Source organism: Microcebus murinus, chromosome 15, assembly GCF_040939455.1.
Source record: "Microcebus murinus isolate Inina chromosome 15, M.murinus_Inina_mat1.0, whole genome shotgun sequence".
Classification (NCBI taxonomy): Eukaryota; Metazoa; Chordata; class Mammalia; order Primates; family Cheirogaleidae; genus Microcebus; species Microcebus murinus.
Window position 1 is genome coordinate 4,656,204 of NC_134118.1, and position 8,045 is coordinate 4,664,248.

Genomic DNA, 8,045 nt, shown 5'->3' on the forward strand with positions numbered 1-8,045 from the left:
GGTACTACAGTAATAGAGTATTGGGGAAGGGGGGAGGGGGGGCAGGTATATACATACATAACGAGTGATAGGCGCACCATCTGAGGGATGGTCATGCTGGAGACTCAGACTTGTGGGGGGAGGGGGGGAAGGGCATTTATTGAAACTTTAAAATCTGTACCCCCATAATATGCCGAAAAAAAAAAAAAGTCATATATCTGATAAAAGACTATAATAAGGCCGGTTGCGGTGGCTCACCCCTGTAATCCTAGCACTCTGGGAGGCCGAGGCGGGCGGATTGCTCGAGGTCAGGAGTTTGAAACCAGCCTGAGCAAGAGCGAGACCCCATCTCTACTATAAATAGAAAGAAATTAATTGGCCAACTAATATATAGAGAAAAAATTAGCTGGGTGTGGTGGCACATGCCTGTAGTCCCAGCTACTTGGGAGGCTGAGGCAGCAGGATCGCTTGACCCCAGGAGTTTGAGGTTGCTGTGAGCTAGGCTGACACCATAGCACTCACTCTAGCCTGGGCAACAAAGCGAGACTCTGTCTCAAAAAAAAAAAAAGAAAGAAAGAAAAAGAAAAGAAGAGACTATAATAAAAACACATACAAATACACAAACTTACAACTCAACCACAAAAAGATAAGATAAACCAATTTTTAAAAGGCCAAAGGATTGGGGTCAAATTTATTCAAAGAAAATACATAAATGGCCAACAAATACATGAAAATATGCTCAACATCGTTAGTCATTAGGAAAATACAACTCAAAACCACAGTGAGATACCACTTCACACCTATTAGGATGGCAATGATCAAAAAGATAGATAGTGATGTTGAAGATAATAGGGAGAAATTGGAATCTTCATACATTACTAATGGGAATGTAACATCAGTTATAATCCTCAAATTTGTATGGAACTACAAAAGACCCTGAACATACCTAAAACATTCTTGAGCAAAAAGAAGGCTGGAGCCATCAAATTACCTGACTATAAAAGATATTACAAAGTTACAGTAATCAAAACACCATGGTAGATACTAGCATAAAAACAGACATAGACAATCAAACAGAATAGAGAGCCCTGAAATAAATTCATGCAGTTATGGTTAATTGAATTTTGACAAAGTGTCTATGGGGAAAGGATAGTTTATTTAATAAACAGTGTTTGGAAAACTAGATATTCACATGCAGAGAAAGAAATTAGGCTCTGGTCTTATACGACATATCAAAATTAACTCACAATGGATTAAAGACTTGAACCTAAAATGTGAAACTGCAAAACTACCAAAAAAAAAAAAAACAAAAAACACACACACACACACAAAGGGCTGGGTATGGTGGCTGAAGCCTATAATCCTAGCACTGTGGGAGGCCGAGGGGGGAGGATTACTTGAGCTCAGGAGTTTGGACCAGCCTGAGAAAGAACAAGACCCTGTCCCTACCAAAAATGGAAAAAATTAGCTTGGGCATGGCCGCATGTTCCTGTAGTCCCAGCTACTTAGAAGGCTGAGGCAAGAGGATCACTTGGGCCCAGGGGTTTGAGGTTGCAGTAAGCTATCATGACACCACTGAACTCTACCTGGGGGGGGACAGAGTGAGACTCTATCTGAAAAAAAAAGAAAAGAAAAGAAAAGATAAACAAAACACAAGGGAAAACTCCATGACATTGGCCTGGGCAATGATTTTTCAGATATGACCCTAAAAGCACAAGCAACAAAAGCAAAAATAGACAAATGGGATTACATCAAACTAAAAATTTCTATGCAATAAAGGAAATGATCAATAATGTGAAGAGACAACCTACAGAATGGGAGGAAATATTTGAAAATCATACATCTGATGAAAGGTTAATGTCTAAAAAAATAAGGAACTCAAACAACTCAATAGTAAAAAATAAATAACTTGTTTAACCACTTCAGTACGGCACTCACCGGCCACGAAACCTTGCCCACAGCCCGCACTCACAGTCCACAGGATAGTTTGTGCTGTGCATTGACCACGAATCTGGTTTACTCTTGTGGTGAGGAAAGCTTTAAAGCACTGAAAGCTTATTTGACTTTACAGGCAGCTTTACTTATAAATCAGGTAACATATACATATATGTTTTCATTATGTTATTTTTAAATGTTCACAATTTTATTTTGATAAATGAAAAATTAGAAAAGTCATATCACGGCTGTCAGCTAAAGTCGATGCTTGGCTATGCACCTTCATATCATGGCTGTCAGCTAAAGTCGCTATACGCGTTCATCTGTGGCTGTCGACTATAGTCAACACTGGTCCCGAAGTGGTTAAAAAATGGGCAAAGGACCTAAATAGCCATTTATTATTTATTATTGTGTAGAAAATACACAAATAGCCAATGAGTATATGAACAAAAGGTCAATATCATTAATCACCAGAGAAATGTAAATTAAGAACACAATGAGATATCATCTAACACCTATTAGGAAGACTATTATCAAAAAGACAAAAGATAACAAGGGTTGATGAGGATGTGGAGAAAAGAGAACACTTGCACACCATTTTGGGGAATGTAAATTAGTAAAGTCATTATGGGAAATGGTATGGAGGTTTCTTAAAAAATTAAAACTACAACTACTATTAATATATGATTCAGCAATCCCACTTCTGAGTATATATTCAAAGGAAATGAAATTGGCATGTTGAAGAGATATCTGCACTCCCATGTTCATTGCAGCATTATTAACAATAGCCAAGATATGGAAACAATCTAAGTTTTCATCAACAGATAAATAGATAAAGAAAATGTGGGATATATATATGTATATATAATGGATTGCTATTCAGCCTTTAAAACTAAGGAGATTCTGTCATTTACAACATGAATGAACCTGGAACACAAAATGTTAAATGAAATAATCCAGGCACAGAAAGACAAATACTGTGTGATCTCACTTATATGTGGAATCTATACAATTGAACTCATAGAAGTAGAGAGTAGAATGGTGGTCATCCAGGACTGAGAGGGTGGGAAGGTGAGGAGATGACAAAATTTCACTTAGATTGAAGGAATAAGCTCAGGAGATCTATTATACAACATGGTGGCTATAGTAAACAGCATTGTATTATATTCTTGAAAATTGCAATGAGTAGATTTGAAGTGTTCTCACCACAAAAAAGAGACAAATATATGAGGTAATGCATATGTTAATTAGCTTCACTGAGCCATTCCACAATGCATACATATTTCAAAATATCATGTACACAATAAATACATACAATTTTTATTTGTCAACTTAATAAAACACAACTGGCTTTTTTGATAGATATGGACCAGCTTAACCTACAATTCATATCGAAATTTAAAGAACCCATAATACCCACAACAAATTTGAAAAGAAAAATTGTTTAAAAGTTGGAGTACTTACACTGACTTGAAAGCTAACTCTATAACTACAATAATCAGGACAGTGTAATACACGTGTAAGAACAGAGATACACAATAGAGCACAGAAATAAAACTTCAACGGACTTTTTACAACGTTGCCAAGGCAATTCAACAGTGGGAAAAGTATAAGTTTTTCATACTTCCTGTTTCCATAATTTTTTCATGCTTCCTTGAAAACTGAATGTCCATATTTCACACACACACACACACACACACACACACACACACACACACACAGGATCTTAGACCCTTACCTCAACTCATATACAAAAATTAACTCAAAAATGTATCACAGAGAGAAATATAAAAGCTAGAACTAAAATTCCTAAAAGAAAACAGAAAAAAAATCCTTTCAGATCTTGGGTTAGGCAGCTTTTTATAGATATAATATCAAAAGCACTATCTATAAATAAAAGATTGATAAATCAAACTTTATCAAAATTAAAAACTTTTGCTCCTTAAAAATATCATCAAAAAACTTAAAAGACAAGCTACTGACTGGATGAAAATCTTATATCATATATATGACAAAGGACTTGAATCCAGAATATATAACAAACTCTTTTAACTCAAAAATGAGAAGATAAAACAATACAATTTTTATTAGACAAAAGATCTAAATAGTACTTTACCAAAGAAGACTGCAAATAAGCATTTGAAGCAATGTTCAACACCATTAGTCATGAGGTACATGCAGATTAACACCTCATGAGATACCGTTGCTCTCTTATTAGAATGACAAAATAAACATACAGACAATATCGGGTTCTGATGAGGATATAAAATAACTACTGTGTTTCCCCAAAAATAAGACCTATCCATAAAATAAGCCCTAACAGGATTTCTAAGCATTTGTGAAATAGAAGCCCTACCCCGAAAATAAGACCTAGCGATGGGTGTGGCTACGCAACGTATCTGCACAACCCATGCATTTTGTCTCGGAGCGGTAAAGAACACGAGCAGCCCTTCTCATCTGCCCCATCGTGACAACTACTATCCCAGAGGTGACCAGAAAGGTGCAGGCAGCCTCATCAACAAGGCCGGCTCCCCCTGTCAGGTCCCGGCCATCCTGTGCGTGCTGCAAGCTGAGGCTTTGAGGGGAAAATAACACATCCACTGAAAATAAGCCTTAGGGTGCCATGTTGAGGAAAAATAAATATAAGACCCTGTCTTATTTTCTGGGAAACACAGTAGATTATTTACATATCATTGGTGGGAATGCAAAATGGTAACCCACTCTGGAAAAGAGTTTGGTAGTATCTTATAAAGAAAAATATATGCTTAACACATAATCCAGCAATTCCACTGCTAGGTGTTTACCCTAGAGAAATGAAAACATAGGTTCACAAAAACCTGTATGCATTTCTATAACAGCTTTATTTATAACCATCAAAAACCTGACACAACCTACATATCTTTCCACCAATTAATGGATTAGAAAGCCGTGGTAAATCCATTGAATGGAATACTACTCAAAAATAGAACGCAAGAAGCTACTAATACATACAAAATAAAGAATTAATTGTAAATAAATTTTGCTAAGTAAAAGAAGCCAGAACCAAAAGGCTACCTGTCATGTTCCTGTACTCTATTAGTATGTCCATCTGGAGAAGGCAAAACTCTATGGAAGGAAAACAAATCCGAAGGTTCCAGGGGCTGGGCACAGGGACAGGGCAGAGTTAACTACCAAGCAGAACAATAGAAGTGAATTTTATGAGTGGCAGAATCGTTCAGAATCACAGTGTAGGGGTGGATACATGACTCTATCCATTTGTCAAAATCCATAAAACTGTACACCACAAAGAGTGATTTTTACTGTATGCAAATTTTAAAAGAAATCAACCATAATATGGGAGAAACCCAAAAAGGAATACAAATTGTAATAAATTAACTTAACTATATTACAAATGAATAAAATAACACACTGAAGGGAGTGGGGAAGAAAAGAACCAAACGTAGTAACTTTGGGAAACAGCATTTTGAATGCATATTGTAAGGCTAAATGTAAAAAGAACTGCGCAGATGCTGTGCTCTAGCTAATAAATCAGTTTTTCACAGGGGCAAGGTTAGCAATTCTGACACTGTTTTATATGAATACTGGGATTGAACAAGTAAGTAAATATGTTTTAATTAGTAAGAGCCAGGTCTCTCAGTGTCAGAAATAGACGCAGGGAAAGAGGAAGGTTAGGAGAAGCTCTGGAGTGAGAACTGGAGTCAGAAGTATCACTACGAACTTGGGTTTTTGAACAAAGGTGTTTGTGTTTGCAGGGGTGAGTACACAGACACATATTTCCAAGATCTGTCCTACTAAGAGGACACAGAAGGAATGACACCAGAGAGCAATGAGCACATTTAGTGCCTGGTCTTGGTTTCTAAATACCAGTCTTCAACAAAAAGGAACCAGGGCTTCTGTGTGAAGGGGTTGATTCCAGGGCTGGAATGGAGAAAACACAAGATGAGCCTGAAGCATCTCCCAGTGCCAAAAGGTACAGAAGTGCTCAAAAGGGTGGGGGCATGTTGAAAGGACACGGGAGCCAACTTGCACGAGTTCCCAATGGCCAAAACTGGAGTAAATTGAGCAATAAAATAAATAGTGATACTATTGGATTTTAACCCAGAGATTAAAATAAATATCTGTAAGTCCATATTGATATCAATAAATAAGTGAATAAACATAGACCAGGCATAGTGGCTCATGCCTGTACTTCCAGCATTTTGGTAGGCTGAAGTGGGAGGATTCCTTAAGGCCAGGAGTTCAAGACCAGCCTTGGAAATGTACTGAGACCTCCATCTCTACAAAAAGTTTTTTAAAAATAGCTGGATGTGGTAGCTGCTTCCTGTAGTCCTAGCTGCTAAGAATGCTGAGGCAGGAGGATCACTTGAGCCAACAAAGGAGTTTGAGGCTGCAGGGAGCTGTGATCTCATCACTACACTCCAGCCTGGGCAACAGTCAAGACCCTGTCTCAAAAATAACTAACTAAATAAATAAACAAACAAATGGGAGAAATTTTTCCTTACAGAAGAATTTCAAATAATAAATGTAGAAAGAATGTAGGAAATACAAAATCACCACTGGAATACCACAGCAATAATTTTTTTTAATTTTGAATTTTCTCATTTTTTTAATTTTTATTTATGTATTTACTTATTTATTTCAGGATATTATGGGGGTACAAACATTTTGGTTACATGTTATGACTTTGCCACACCCAAACCATGATTTGGGGTATGCCTTTTGCCCCCTACAACACTCACCACGTCTATTAGTTGTGAGTTTACCCATTCCCAACTCCCTAATCCCTGGAGAATATGACCACTGTGTGGCCACCTTAGTGTTGATCAGTCAGTGCCAATTTGATGGCGAGTACATATGGAGCCTATTCTTCCATTATTATGATACCTCACTTTGGAGGATGGGCTCAAGCTCTATCCAGGAAAATATAAGAGGTGCTAGTTCACTGTCATTTCTTATAATTGGGTAATATTCCATTGTATACATATATCAAATTTTAATAATCCACTCATGAATTGATGGGCACTTGGGTTGTTTCCATGTACTTGCAATAGTGAATTGTGCTGCCATAAACATTCAGGTACAGATGTCTTTATTATAGAATGTCTTTTGCTCTTTTGGGTAGATGCCTAATAGTGCTATTGTTGGATTGAATTGTATTTCTATTTTTAGCTCTTTGAGGTATCTCCAAATTCTTTTCCACAGAGGTTGCACTAATTTGCAGTCCCACCAGCAGTGTAAGAGTGTTCCTATCTCTCCACATCCTTGCCAGCATTTGTTGTTTCAGAATTTTTTGAAAGAGGCCAATCTCACTGGAATTAGGTGATAGCAATAATTTTTACAGGGAAGTCTACAAATGGATGCTAAAATTAGTGGGCAAATGTTTTACAAGGAAAAGAATATTTGCATATTCTCAAGGTATCTTCCCCAAGATATCTATTAATCACAATGAGGAAAACAGTTGAGAAATCCATCATACACAACTGTAACCAAATGATCAATAAAAATAGGATATGTTGATAGTATGTAACCCCTGATACAGCACACTGAGGACACATCACTTCTGTGATATTCCTGCCAAAAATGAATAGGTCAATGTGAGCATGAGAAAATACCAGAAAATCCAAATTTAGGCAAATTCTACAAAATAGCCAGTACCTTCAAAAGTGTCAAGGTCACAAAAGACAAAGACAGACTAAAGAATGTTCAGGTATTGGAAAAAACTAAGGAGACACGACCACTCAATGCAATGTGGGACCCCAGAATGCATCTCAGAACAGAAAACAACATTGGTGGAAAGAATTAAACCTACACTGAAATACTACCACAACATCCACAAGAATGGTTAAAATCCAAAAGACTGACAATACTAAGTGTTAGAGAAGATATGGAGAAAATCCTCCATATCCTCATACGTTTTTGGTGGGAAAGTAAAATGGTACAGCTATTGACACAATCACTTACTGATAGTGGAAAAAGACATTTCCCTGTTGAAAAATAGTGTGGCAGCTTCCTGGAAAGTTAAACATATGCTTAACATAAAACTCAGCAATTCCACTCCTAAGTATCTACCCAAGAGGAATAAAAACATGCCCATATTAAGACTCACACATGAATGTAGCATCATTATGTAC